Raw genomic sequence first — 15,556 nt, forward strand, 5'->3', positions numbered from 1 at the left:
TCCATGCCCTTTCTTGTAGCACTTTACACGTGGAGATGCAGAAACTCCACTGACAGTGAATTGTCCTTTGCCATTGTGTATGTGGTTTTCCATAAAACGTTTGTGACTTTGGATATTCCACAGCAAGCTCAGAACTCATTCCTTTACCCTTTATTGGGAATACAACAGCACAGGAGGATAAGACAGGTGAGCATTTATACTGATGCTGCCTCCAGGGACTGCTCTGGAGAGTGCAATGCAGGTGAGCGCTGATGCCCTCCTCTTAATTTGGACTGAAGGAATCATAGAATCACAGAATCACCAAGGTTGGAAAAGACCCACAAGATCACCCAGTCCAACCATCCACCCATCACCAATAGTTCTCACTAAACCATGTCCCTCAATACAAAATCCAAACGTTCCTTCAACTCCTCCAGGGTCGGTGACTCCACCACCTCCCTGGGCAGACCATTCCGTGCCTGACCAGTCTTTCAGAGAAGTAGTATTTCCTAACGTCCAGCCTGAGGACATTGTGTATCTTAGTTTTCCTTGCGAAAAAAATCTCCTTTCGAACTGAAATCTTTGAATTTACTGTTTCACAATCAGTATAAATGTGCTTATCTGTAGCCTTGGGCTTCAGAAGCCCACAGACTGCTCCACTAACTATCTATTGACTCTCTTGTATTAGCTGACTAAGTACTTTCCAAGAAAACAGCAGCAGCAGTTTGGCATCCGAGTAATGCTGTTACGATGCGTCTGTGAACTGGGAGTCTTCGTTCCCAGTGCTCAAAGATGAGGATGCTATTGCATGTGAAATCAGGGATATGAGCCTTTCACCCTGCTGATTCAGCTACCAACATTCCTCCTCATCTCTCCAACCCCATCTTAGCCTGATGAGGGTCTTCTCTGTAAGCAATGAGCAGACTTGGAAATTGGTGAAAATGACTGGGTTGTTATGGTAGAAAAGCCTTTTGGAAAAACAATCTTAGCTGAGGTGTAAGAAATGAAGCCTTGCTTGCCTGAATAGCTTTTTGTGGGGGAAAACCACACAGTCTATAAATTCCAGTCAGAGATTTGGTCGAGAGGGGGTTAGAATGCCAAATCTCCTACGAAAGGTGGCCATGGGGCAGCTGCTTCTGACTGATGGGCAGAAGCTGAAAACCATCAGGGATTCTTTTTTGTTTGCACTTTAAGGTTCGGATAATGGCTTTGTAAAGTTCTTTGGGCCTTAACTCCATTTGAAGCTGCTCCATTTTTAGGAATCTATGTAGTATCTAGTGATCTATATTATTATTTTATTACAAAAGCTATCAATTTGACACAAGATCTATAACGTGGGTCCTGCCTCGTGTACAGAGTGGTGGTAGGTTAAGCATTGGTGACACGGTCTTTAGCTTTCAAAGGGCTTGGATGTCTGTGGGACTGAAGAGGGATTTAAACTTGCAATGAATATCGACAAAGTGGCAGAACCATTTTAGCTGACTGGATAATAGCATAAAGGTGACGAGCAGGATAAGGATGCCAGGCAGTTGTCTGAATGCATGTGGCACTAAACTCTTCTGGTTCTTATACTAAAAGATATAATTGGTCTCTTGGTTCCATATGTTAGAAGCTGGGGTCCTAACAGTACTGCTATATTCATTTTCTGGAAGAATATAAATATATGTATATATGAGTAAAAAGAAGCTTTCTTTTAAAGCCACTCATTGCTTGGGGAAGAAGGGCATTTGTTAATGCTTATGAAGCCAGATCTTACCCTCTGTACCACAAGATTTCAATCCCACTGAAATCAATTAAAGAATACATGTCACAAGTGACCACTGGGTATGACTAAAGGTGGCAAATTTCTGGCATAGGGAAATGATAGGAGGCACAAAGTTTGTCTTACTTATTTTTATAAAACCTGAAGAAAACACAGGACAGAATGCTACAAAGGTGTTGCAGAAATTGAGAAGTTCTGCACAGCCACATAGGTGGGCTGCACCCTGCAAGACTGATCTGACAGAGAATACAGAAATAAATTAGCTGGCTGCATTTTCAGTGAGAGACCAATACTCTCTGTATTACCACAAAGCGCCAGGAACCAAAGAAGAAGAGACAGATGAAAGGATGGAAAATAAAGGCCCCTAAAATAAAAGACTAAAGGAAAAAAGGCATTTTTGCCTCTAAACAGATTCCAAATGGGTGATTGACATAAAGGATCCTGATATTGCCTCCCACCTTCTGTTAAGGCTGTCTTATGGCTTGAACTGAGGAAATTTTAATTTTCTAGACTTGTATAAAAGAAAAAAGCATCTTGAATTTCCTGGCCTGATGCCCTAATTGAAACATCAATTCATTTGCCAATGCAGAACAGCCCCTAACAAGCACCTCTGTTTGAATCCCAGAGAGCTTTCACGATACACAGTGGCTGTTGCTTGGCAAACAGAAGAGCTGCCTGCTGAAACCTGTGGTTGGTGAGCATCTGAGAGTTGCCTGAAAATCAGCGCTGTTCATCTCTTCTTGCGTAGGAAGAGATGAGCAGGGCGATGTGCAAAGATGTGATACTGAGCCAAGGTTTGCGTAGGGTGCATAATTATGGGTGGTAACAGCAAGAGGTTGAATTAACAAAATGATATAGTTACTCCTCAGGTGACCACTAAAGCCACAACAATCAAACTAATTCGTTTCTGATTTAAGTTTCTTAAAAATGGCTGCTGTGATTATTGTACATCTGGGTGAATTTTAAACAAAAAGACCTAGCTGTAAATTAAATTATCTTTATAACAATCATTTTTGTAAGTACATGCAAATAAACTAGAGACTGCATGTGCCCCACTAAGAAGAGAAACAAAGGAGAAAGTAAGAGGTAAAAAAGCAGGCATATAGTCATGGTGCTGGGGACATGAAGGAAATAAACTGATAGCAGTGTCTGTGCGGCCCTCATCTGACTGGAGGTGGTGAGAAGAAATTGCAGCTGTGATAGATGGTGAGCACTGACCAATGCTGATGTGGGACAAACACAGAGAGAACAGTTCTCAAACTGCTTTGCTGTACAGATGGCTTGAAAGCTTCCTTGGCTCCTGCAGCCCTGAGAGACAATGGAAACATGGAAGCTAATGGTTCTGAATGGGAAAATGGGTTCTCCTCTTTACTTGGGGAAGTGGTGGGTAGGAGAGTGAGGAAGGAGGAATAAAATCCCTCACAGGTGCAGCCATTTCTTTGTAGTTTGTCAACTTTTCTGACGTGTAATTTATTAAATTCATAGGAAATTGATCACAGTAGGTCTTTACATGATTTATAACAGTGCAGACTTCATCCACAACCAGTTTTAAGCTCTACAAGTGCATGTCCTGAGCAGCTCTTCCATACCACTTCGCACAGGACAGATAATTTTTAGAAGTAATGGGTGCTGCATTCTATTGTACGTTACCTCTCCTTAATGAGTTACACTGCAATTTCATCTTCTTATCTCCTCCTTTGCATACAGCATCACTGTAAATGTAAGCTTTTCAGCCTCCTGTTTCATACAGGTCTGAGGAAAACACGGGCAGTAAGAGCCAGATTCTCTCCTCTGTAGGACATGCAGCAAACTGTAGTGAGTTTTCAGATACAGGCCAAAAAGAGGTTTTAAATCTAAGGCGATGGGTGAGGAGAATGGATACTTTATTATTCCATTAGGTAGTTTGTGTAATACTCATATTGGTTTATCATCTCACTCCTTTATCACTTTTATTAATAATCCCATTTATTTTCTATTATATTGTTCCTGGAACTTACATCCCTGGAGCCATAAATTGTGCTGAAATATGTTGAGATTGTGTACTTGTTTATGCAACTTGACTAAAGCCAAATTGGATAACAATGGCTGAACGTGATGCTCAGGATTTAATTTTGCTGAATACTTTATAAAAAACATAAAATAATAGGTAGTAATTAAATGGTGCAAGCAACTGATTAGCACTTTGTGAAGCAGCATATGTAGTCTGCCCTACTGCTGCTGTTTGCAGACAAAGGGCTGTGACAGACACCCAGCATTCACTGACTTGTGAAGGAAAATAAAACTTGCTATACAGAGATGCCACCTCCGAGGCCATTTCACTGCTGACATCTTGACACAAACCCCTCCAGGGTCTAACAGAGATTATTTTATCAGTGGAGTAATAACCTCATTAAGTGCCGAGGAAATCATAAAGCATTAATGATATAATGTATTTGGATTTTTTGTCATTATCATGTTGGAAAAACATTATTAATATTACTTTATGCCTGTTCAAATGAATTCTGATGAGCAATCTGAGACACTAAATGGCACATAGTTCGTGATAGCCTTTTTAATCAAGGGATGAAAACACAGGGACAATTCTATTCCCACAGACCTGCCGTGCAGCACAGGCCCGGTCACCCAAGGCAACAGCAGCACTGGCACTGCCTGACCTTGCCAGACTGTGCACACACCAAGCATTCCTGTCTGTCCAAACCAGTATAAAGAACTTTGGTTATATTCCTTCATATGAAACTGTCAAAGCACATCCACAGCTGAATGCTATTGTCTGATGAAACAAGTGTAGTTAATTTGCACTGCAGGAAGGGTGACACATCCAGGTTTTCATATATAAGGTCTTTCTCCTTTTCCATAATTGTTTTAATCCCCGCTGAAGCAGTGTGACAAGTGAGCTGAGCCTAATGCCTGGTATCTGTGCTGCAAGTGCAAAGGGCAGGTGTGCTCTTGCTTGCACTCAGGAGTTGTTACCACTGGAATTGCTGCCTATGGCTTTAGTTAACACCTGACGCCAGCTGGCACTATGAAAATATGATCGCTATCAGGTGAATGGGAACTGCTGAGTCACAGCCTGAACCTCTGATGGATCACCTGAGGCCAGCAGTGAGTCAGGCACAGGAGCACAGTGAAGGCAATTCACCTGTGCTGCTGGAAGGGGTGGAACCTGGCTGCATCTCTCCTAGACCCATTTAAGAGCTGGCCAGCAGGGGGGAAGGATCTCTTCTGGAGATCTGCTGTGCTGGAGTTTTGTAAGTGAGCTCAGGATATGGGTAAGCTTTCTATCTATTCTCTTTTAGTTATTATAATCTGCTTTGCCAAGCTCTTTGTTTATTCTGTAGTTATAACATCTTAATATTCATTGATTATACATCCTGTTTTTGACTCTACAAGAAAATAGCATTTTATCAGCAGTGGCTCTTCTCACAGTGTTCCTGAGTGATGGTGATTCCCTCTTAAAATGGACTGGAATACATTGCTAATTTAGTGGAGGGTACTTTTTGGAGATTAACAGTGTCACATCATTTTATGTAACGTGTAAAACTATAAAGCACCACAAAGGCATTTCCAACTCTCCTTCCCAGCATAACATCAGGAAGTGCCAGAGCTCTGTTTGCTGACATACTAAACTTTGGATACCTGACCCCCAACCAGATTTTGCATTTGAAGGCATACAAATGCACTCAGAAGTTTAAAGCTAGGGATCCAGGTACCTACAAGCCAGTCACATCATCAGGGATGTAATCTTTCCTTCCTTTTGGTTTCATTAATGTTACTATTATTGTTTAAATAGAGTGGTTTGATATATAAAGAGGACAGAAGCAGACCCTTCTAAGTGGTCTCCAGTGACAAGGCAAGAGACAATGAGCACAAATTGAAATGCAGGGAATTCCATATGAACATGAGAGCCTTTTTATTAGGAGCTGGTTGAATGCTGGGATGGGTTACCCAGTGAGGGTACAGTGTCTCCATCCTTTGAGGCATTTAAAACCTGACTGCACAGATCCCAGGGCAGCCTGCTCCAGCTGACTCTGTTCCAACCGGGGATTGCAGTGGGTGATCTCCAGATGTCACTTCTCACCTCAACTGTTCCATGATTCCTAAGAGGACAAAAATGTGATGCAGATGATGTAATCTTGTAGAAACAAGGAAATATTAAATATAGCCACAGACAGGAGATTTATTATTCAAAAGGTACTGCAGAAGAGTTTACACAATTACTATGATGTAATGTCACTCTTAGAGAGAACGTAGAGCTCATTACCACCTCTGAGAGGAAGGCCAGGATGTGAGCTAATATTCATCCCCATGCTTAATTAACCAAGGAAAAATATCAATAGGTGCATTTTAATGTCACATATTGTATGGAAATACAGTTTCTAATTTAATGCAGTAAGGTCTGTGGATATGCCCATCCCATACAGATTGCATCTAGGCCATTTAATAGGAAGGATGATAAAGCAGGGAAAGAAAGGCTAATCTAAAGCAGTTTTCTGCAACTTTATGAGAGGTGTGCTGACAGGGATCATCTGTATTTCTGGACAACTGTGCGTCCAGTTTCATAAATAATAGTTTTGAAGGGGTTAATCTGTCATTCAGACTTTTGATTACGAGTCAGTGCTCCTCCATGATTCAGAGATAAATAAATCTCACACTGTTTTTTTTTTATCCTGAAGCCATCAGATTGGTACTACAGTCGTAGAGTGGATGCAGCAAGGCATGTCTGCCCACCCCAGCTGGACAGAGTGCCCAGAGCAGCACAAGACCTGCAGCAGAACAGCCCCTCTCCTTTTCACTGCCTTGACCTGCACTCCAATAAACTGTGTGCTGTTGTTCCCCGGCAGGTCTGCAGTGGCAGGTTATTTCAAAGTCAGATATGCTTCAGTGGCATGGATTTACGCTGAATTTCTGGGATGTCAACATTGCTGTTTGAAAGGAAATGATTTTTAAGTAATATCCGAGATGTTGTTCTTTTTTTTCCTGCTGACTAAATAATCTATCCTACTTTAGTTATGTCTTTATTTTCCTACACTTGAGCTATCAAATTTGCATAGCAGACGCAATGCTTTTCACACAGTACATCAAACGTGTTGTCCATAGCAACATCAGCAGTTTTGCTTCTTGCTGCAAGCCTCCTGCATTTACCTGACTTCATCCTTCACTGTGACTTTTGGGAACTTTTATGCCAATGAAGCAGACATCCTTTTTTGATTTGATAAATCTCTCTGTAAGCGTGTGTTCTAGTCGTGAACAACACTGGGTACTCCTGGAAGCTTACATCCTTTGTCTGAAAAAAGCACAGACAGGGATGATGGTTACTCTTTTCAATCTCTAGCACAGTGATCCAGAGTCTTCAAAAAATGAATACCAACAGGAGGGAAAGGAGTTTATGAGTTTGTGTTCTTTTCTAGTATCGGTGGGAACATCAAATCCTCCTGTACATGACCTTGTTCTTATCTGACATCACATAAATTAACAGCTCTACTGACAAGTAAATCCACTGGTGATATTAATTGTAAGGGTCCAGAGAAAACCTGCTGACAAGGAATTCTCTGAAGTGCTGTTTGTCAGGAGTGTAAGTCCAGGAAAGGATCACACCAATTGCACTCTTTCTACAAGCATCGGCTGCTGGAAGCAAGATGCTGTGCCAGGAGGTTCCTTGCCTGGCGCAGTGCAGAGGTGATGTCCTCAAAGCAGCTGCCAAGGAGAGCTTCTTGTTTCAAGTTATCTAAATAAATTTGAGCCAGCGTTTTAATTTTTAAGTGTTCCTCCTTCCAAGGCTAAAACACACAGTTCTCTGATCATGTTACTGATGGCTGTATTCAGTCAGGGCAAAACACGGAAAATAGCAGCAAAAGGAAATACCATTGGACAGTGAAGGAAAAGTGGGGAGAAAAAAAAAAATCAATATTTGCCAGCAGGGCAACACAGTTTTAGAAAAAAAAAAAGTCATTTTCAGATCCATTAATATGAAATACTATAATGCAGAGGCATTTTTGTTCTCTTCTGTGAAAAGGTGGAAGATACGTAGATGGCTGAATACTTACAAGTAAGAGAATAAGCATCAGTCTGTCTTTTACAACATGCAATTGACTTTAAATCCAAACCCAGATAAACTAATCTTTGTGTGAAAAATTCATTGGATTTAAATGACTTCCAATTTCAACAAGCAAGTCAACACCTGTGCAAGCAAATATTGTCCCAGGGGAGCATACACCATAATGTCATTCTGGACAGGTATGCTGACCTCCACTAAGCCCTTATGGCTTTGTTGGGAGCTTGGTCAGGGCAAAAGTCAGGCTTGTTGCCCATGGCACAGAAGCAGAGCGCTCTAAGCAGGCTTTCTGGCTCCTGAATTGATCTCTAGACATCCAACTCTCTGATCTCCATCAACACCAGCTTGCCTACTACAGTGCCCTGCTGTGCATATCCTTCTTGTGCTTCATGCAAGGTAGAGCCAGAAATACTGCATCACTGGGCAGTAATGTTTCCATTAATGTAAGGGGGGATTCCTGGTGCTCCATATCCCTTTGTCTCGTGCTCATATGCACAACAGCCTGTATCTGTGTGGTGCAGAAGGATACATCTAGTGTTTGTTTTCCTTCTTGTGTAATAGGAAAGGTACCTCTAACAGACTAACTAGTGATCTGATGAGAATCCTCCACGCTTTCAGGCCTAAGCTCGTGTGATTAGTTAAACAACCAGTTAACAATACAGGGAAGTGGTATTGATGGATTTGTTTTTGTTTTTTTTTTCAGCAATCCTCTTTTATTTTGAAACTTGATATTTTCCAACAAGTGCTATTTGGAGCAAGCTCAAAGCTGCTGTTGTGTTTCCCTACAGGAGCCCTACAGTAATGTGCAGAGAGGAAATTATCTGGCATTTCTGAGCTGTTCTTTCAGTTGCCCATGTGCTATTTTACAATGCAGGTGTTTGAGAAGATGGCAGCAAGAGGATAATGGAAGCTTAGCTGGAACCTTTCCCTTTCAGGATCCTAGGGCACTTCTCAAGGCACATGCTTCTAATTCATAAACTTAGACAATTACAAATGTGTAAGAGAGCAGATGCAAGTTGTCTGTGCACCCAGCTGGACTTTTTCTGTAGGAGCTATTCAACTCCTCAGGCAGTCTCCCACAGTTTGAGTTTGTTGCCTCAGTCTCATCTTCTTTTTTGACTGGGAAGGAAACAAAAAACGACATAGGCTCATGATGTTCTCATTCCCAGCTCCATGTTCATTTGCATGCTGGTTTGTATCAACGTGAGCTCTCAGCCAACATAACCAAGACAGATCTGCCATTTATGCACTCCAAACTTCTCTCAGATCGGATATAAGGATGGACTTTGGGTACTTTATGTCAGGTCAGATGCTGTATGTTCTACTTGAACCTTTACTTCACTAAAATATGAACAGAATGAAGCGTGCTCTGGAGGTAAATCAGTAGTGTGTAGTGAATGAGCGCCAAGAACTTTTGTGTTGCAGAAAGTAAAGAGCCTATAGCCACAGATGAAAGATCTACAGAAAGAAAAATGATGTTCTTGTGACAGTTTTTAGCGTGACAAATGAAAAGCAGAGAAATAGATGTGATCTCCACTTGTGCTGGAGAACTCTCATTTGATTCTGAGCATCCTAATTTGTCAAACAAAACTGGTCAAGGCTACTTTCTGAGTTTGTCTTTTTTTGTGGTACCCAGCTAAGATTCTAGGGCTGTAAAATGGATAATTGTTGAGCAGCCACTGTTGCAGTCAGAGCCATTGGGGTCTTCATCCTGAATATATGAAGCACTATATAACGGTCTGACAACACAGCTTTTAAACACTTTGTGCTGGGTTTCGTGGTTCAGCTAGGATTTCTTACTCAGTACATGTTCTCCAGAACTGGCAATACTGTGCCCTTACCATCTCAGAAAGTTTATAGAGATGAATTCATTAGTGTCCAAAGCATTCATACTATTCTAATAAGCACCACAGAAAAGCCTAGGAAGAGATGAATAATTCTGTTTTCAAAGCAGAATCTGAATAGAGTGCAATAAATAATGCCTGGTGAGAGCGAATAATGAAGGGAAAATAAACTATTGAAAGCTACACGTTAGTTAAACATTGTTCATTTTGTGCACTGAATGAGGTAAGGATTTTATGGAAAAGAGCATGTGTGACACTGTCAATTATAGGGATATTGTGGTGCCTGTGCACAGAGCACATGAATTACTGTCTCACAGGCAACCACACTGTTTTATGTGCTTGATTAGCAGGCTTTATAATGTAAGCATAGCATAGTTTTATGTGTAATAAATAAGTTACGTGAGCTCTGCTTCCAGATCAAAGTTCTGAAGCCTTTTCAGTTAAATGGTGTTAGAGTTACTCTATTTTTTTCGTGTGGGGAAACAATACATTCTTTAAAATATGTGAACTATTTTCTCTGAAACTAAGAAAGAAAATGAAGAGTCAGCCCAGTGCAGGTATCTCACATGATGAATTTTATGAACACTATACGTGCAAACAGAATTCTATCATGGAAAGCACTGGGTGGGAACCAAGGCATCCACTGGTGACTCTGACATTTCCTGTCACACCACTGTTATTTAGGAATGTGGCGGTGGTTCACACACTCCATAGCAGCAATGTCTGGAGATGCCAGACGAGTCATTTCCTTGGTGGAGTGATCAGCCTTGGTTCCTTTTGCAGCCTGTGCTACTGCTCCTCCCAGAAAGAAAAAGATGCCTGGTGATCTAACTGTCTCTGATAGAGCAGCAGTCCCATCGGCCTCAGGTGGAGAGGATGAATTGTCTGATCTCATAAATGTTTTTTTTCTAAGCACATAGTGGTTAACTGATAGGATTTCAAGGAGATTATACATGCAGGACAGCACTGTGTATATGGGTACCTGAGGTAGGTGTAAGTGAATCACGTGAGGTGTTGCTCATGAGGTTGTTGTGAGGATGGACTTTGTATGAAGTTAGCTGCTGCCTGCATAAATATTATTGCTGGTAATACAGGAAGGTGTCACAAGGTGGTGGTCGCGGTGACTTCTCTTATAGCAGAAGACAAACTATTTGGGACTTGCTGAAAGTCATGGAAGAGTAAGCCAAGCACAACTGTTTCTTCCTTCTGATCTTGTACTTTGGAGACAAATATATGGCCCCAAGGTCATTGAGTAACACTTTCCTCTGTCTATAGCGATAACTACAGAAGGGTATTTAAATTAATTTTTGCTTTACAGCCTTTTTAGAGGGTTCTCTTCAGTTTTTGTCCACCAGCAAATTTCCTTTCTGCTGCTCTGGACTCAAGCTGGCTTCTTTCAAGATAAATTCTCTTAAGCACTGCTATCTCTTCCATCTGAATCCTTGTGCACTTGGGGAAAAAACAACAACCCACCACCAACAAAACCACAGCATGTTGCACTGGGTTCAGCTTTTAATCACAGAAATGCCACCTTGCCCTTTGAGCTCCCTTTCAAGATGAATGAATACTCAGAGATGACTAAAGCAAACGATGGGGCCTTATTTTAACTTGAGAACAATGACAATTTAAAATTTTCATAAGGGTTCCAGTCTTGCTGGTTTAATTTTTCATAAGGGATTCTGCATTTTTCATCCAGAGACTGGCAAAAGAGTCGTTTAACCTACCTGGAGAGACAAACTTTTGCAGCAGGTCTGTATCTAATTCATGTGTGAAAAGAGAAGGTGCCCAGACAGGTCTCTCTTAAGGGATTATCAAGAAATACTATTTTTGCTGCATAAAAGTCAAAAGACTAATTTTGATTTGCAGGCATACTGTACAGTGCTTTCAGATTCTTAAAATTGATTTGCAAATAGTTAAAAATGAACAAATAATAAATAATAAAATAGATATGTGGGAAACAGACATAAGAAAATCCGTGAAAATACAACCCCACCCTGCAGATAAATGCAGAGAGAACTTAATGTGCTGGATTTTTGTTAAGGGAAGGCTTTGCTTTTACACTACTAGTTTGAGAAGAAGAGTTGGGTTGATGCAGCTCATGGTAAGGCTGCAGTGCTTGCAGAGCCCTATGGCTGGTACGCTCCCTGGTTGCAAGGCACTGCTATGGCCTACATACCAGCCCTGCCTTCCCTGCAGCAGATGACAGAGCGCTCTGACCATCTGTGTCCTGCATATGTGGCCACAGATGTGGAGAGAGGTCACAGTGCAGAGCTGCACACAGATTTATTGGAGCCTCCTCCCAGAGAGCATGCAACAGGAGATCATCACTGCATCGCTCTCAGCTCTGGAGTGAGACATACAGGGCTGTTGGTTGCATTCTGTTCAGCCTGTCTCATTTTTCTTCCCTCTCTCAAATGGGTCCTGCATAAATATTCCTGGCCTGGCAAAATTTTTGAGAGGCTAATAATGCTGTTAGACCCTTGATGAACATGAATAATAGCCTGTTTGCACAGCTGATAACTGAGCTGTAAAAACGAATCTGCTCCCAGATGAAACTTGACGTGCAAAATTTAAGCTTGGGGAGCAATTCTTTATATGTATTCTGAAGAAATAAATAAATGATTCGGATTGCTTAATTTTTATTCATCCTTTAAATACAAAATCCTACAGGAAGGTCAACAGAGAGAGCTTTAAGCATAAAATACAACAAATGTTTAGTCTATAATAAAGTTGAATCTGCTCATTTTGGAGAAGAACAATGGCTGAGGGTCGAAGCTCTGGGTTCTGTAGTTGCCAGATGGGATAATTTCCAAAAGGGAATTTGGATGGTAATCAGTGTCCGCTGGGATCCATGCCCACCGCCCCGAGTCCTCGTGCCACAAAGGAGAGATTAGAGGCAGAATGAGAATGTGCAAGGCTGGCACGAATCAAAGGGACTCCCTGTAAAACCTATTACATCTGCTCTCTGAAAAATGCATAGAGAAACTGACAGTCAGGAAAATGCAGTTTTGATTGTGCTTTGATGGCTGGGAAGCTAAAATTTTGTGGGTGGGTGGCTGAGTGTAAGTCCATGTCCATGCCAGCTTTATTTGTCTGAGACAGGCAGAGTCAGGCTGGTTTTCTTTGTCCTTCCGAGACTTTCAGAGCAGCAGGATAAATAAAGGAATGAAATAGGGGAAATGAATTTATAGACTTTAATTGTCAAATTTTTCTCAAAAGGCCCAAATCTTGATGTTTTGTTCCATTGAATTTGTTTTGGCACAGCAAAGATAATATTGCAAACCTGTACAAAGAGAGGTGGCCTTTATGTCCCTCTGTGTCTTTGTGATGGTTGGGGGATTTACTGAATCGAATTTCCCTTCTGGACTAAAAGCAGGTGTTACTCTCTGCTGAATTATGAGATACAGACACTATGCCATGTGTTTGGGACGGACAGAGTTGGCTAGGATAGACCAAAACTAATGCCAAAGGTTTGGGTGGGAATATCTGAATTTCTCCAGTGTTCACTTTCTAATGGTAAGACAAACAAGCCTCTTGGCAAATTAAGTTTCAGGTGAGCTCCTAGGACCTGACGTGATCTGTCAGCCCCTGGGGCCTGTGCCCTCCAGCAGGTGAGCATGCCCGTGCTGTGGGGATTAAGTCTAAGCCAGCTGAATACGTGCTGCTTTAACCTGATCCCAGCATGGGCTGTGCCGTGTTCCAGAGGAATGGGATCTGCTGTGCTGTCCTCGGGCTTTCAGATCTGCTCCAGACCTGCATGGCTGCAGAGTGTTGCCCTGCTTCCTCATGGGGAGCACAGACCTCTGTCACAAGTAGCACGACCAGCCTTTGCTGAGCAGGACAAACCATCTGTGCTAATCCGACTGGCCAGCACAGGTCATATTGAAATAGAAAAATGATCTTAAGCTTAGACGTGTTTGGAGAAGAACAATGCTAAAGCTTTCTGAAGAGAGGATGAGATGAAGTCATGGCAGTGGGAGTGCTGTGACTAAGAACTGCTGTGCTTTGGCCAAGGACTGTGGGAAGCACTGGTGGAAGCTCAGACTGTTCAAGTCTGACAGGATGTGTGCAGACATGCAGATACACAAATACTGATCTGCGGCCAGAGCCGCAGCAGAACCAGTGCTGAGGTGCAAGAAGGGTGGCAAATCAAGGAGCTGAATCAGCAGGAGGGAGATTTGGGGTTGATTTAGACTACTGGTAAAAAATCTGTATTCCTTCAGGCTCGAACCACCTTGGGTAGAACTTAACACCTGTGGAACTGGGAGATGTTTGTGTTTTAGGAATGAATTGCAACTTACGGAGTATTTTGAGGGTAGGAGGGAAGGCTGTTTTGTGCTTCTAGAAACGATGCCTATAGGACATGTTCTTCTGAAGCACATCTATCACTTGATGCTTTACATGATATGACAAAATGCCACAGGGGTTCATCTGTCAACTGCTGTTGTAGCAGAATGATATAAGGGGCAGGAAATCTGAACGGGCATCTTGGAAACTTTGTTTTAAAAGAACTGTAGCTCTGGGAGTGCACATACATTTCTATCACATACAAGTGTTTTCAACTTCAAAGAAACAAGTTTTTCACAAGTTAGAAGTGTAAACAAGGCTGCACTTGTAATATGTATTACAATTTTAATGTGACTGTAATGAAACTTCATAGAGACACTCAGAAGAGTGAATGTTATCATCGATCTAGCACAGCGCCTTGCAAAGCCAGGGGATACTCAAACACCAGGCCTACGCATGCAAGATGATAACTGGATTCTTCTCACCTGGAAAAAAGATCTCCCAGGTTTTTCCCTTTTGTTCCCCATCCTCCATTAATCTTGTGGGGAAATTTTAAAAACTAGTTTAATTTTGCTCATTTCGAAAGACAATTTCACTCTGACCAAGCTCAAATCTTTTATTTATGCTCAAGACTACATTCACTCTTGTTATTTAGGATTTAAAATTGACGAGATGGCAATATTTAATGGGATGTCTTTGAAAACCATTATTAAATACAAGCTGGTAAATCAAAAGAGAAAGCAAGGAAAACAACATTCAGAATCAGTTGATTCTTGAAAAATTGTTCTTAATGATCTCTCACTTTAAAAAGGAAAATAAATGTTGAGTTCCTGTTCCCTCATTAAGAGAGAAGCTATAGGAATGTATAGATTAGACAACTCAGACTCTGTCCACCACTTGGTGTGAAGTCAGAAGATCAGTACTGTCTCAAAAGTGAAATGGATTTTAAAATGTTCTGCTGCCATACAAAATCCGTACAAATACATAGGGTGCTCTGAAAGTAATGCCTCCTATTTATTTCCAAGGAAACAACAGGTATGAAGAGCACAATAATACTGTTTGATAGCTCAAACTCTCAGCTACAAAACACCATTTTTCAACAGTCACCATCATAGCTTTTTCACCAGTGATGAATAAGAGCCTGCATGCCACGCTTGTAAAAATCCATACGGCTGTCTGAAACATGGCTCTTCTTCCACATCGCTGTCACCACTGCTGAAATGCACCACCCACCACCTCACTGTGCTCACATCCACTGTTTGGACCTGAGAAACATGCAGCAAGCATCAGTGAATGTCAGTGGGTGCCACTTTTTCCACATTGCAGGAACTCAATTCCATGCCTTTGCTTCATACACACTTCCATGTCAGGCTGCCCCTCTGCTGCCATCTGTCACATGGCAACAACAAGGAATGGGATATTGGTGGGAAGGTTCAACCTCTACTGCCATCCCACCAATATCCACCTCTGATGTCATGGGCCAACGCCATAAAATGGGAGGCACTACTTTTGGGGCAGCCCTTGTATAATGAGAAACAGCCGATGCAGACATGATCCTCAATTCCCATTTGGGCATTATTTTCTCCTTGATGTTATAATTAATGCTAAAAGAATTTGCGTGAGCCATCAGGA

General features: G+C 41.7%; 1 long non-coding RNA gene across 1 annotated transcript; it reads left to right on the plus strand.

Moving 5' to 3' along the window:
* The first annotated feature begins 4,960 nt into the window (after positions 1-4,960).
* Positions 4,961-6,798, plus strand: LOC125693660 (uncharacterized). The gene is made up of 2 exons (XR_007377197.1): positions 4,961-5,010; positions 6,415-6,798. It is a non-coding gene; the product is annotated as an uncharacterized LOC125693660 (long non-coding RNA).
* Positions 6,799-15,556: the final 8,758 nt, after the last annotated feature.

The sequence above is a fragment of the Lagopus muta genome, chromosome 5 (genome assembly GCF_023343835.1).
Source record: "Lagopus muta isolate bLagMut1 chromosome 5, bLagMut1 primary, whole genome shotgun sequence".
Classification (NCBI taxonomy): domain Eukaryota; kingdom Metazoa; phylum Chordata; class Aves; order Galliformes; family Phasianidae; genus Lagopus; species Lagopus muta.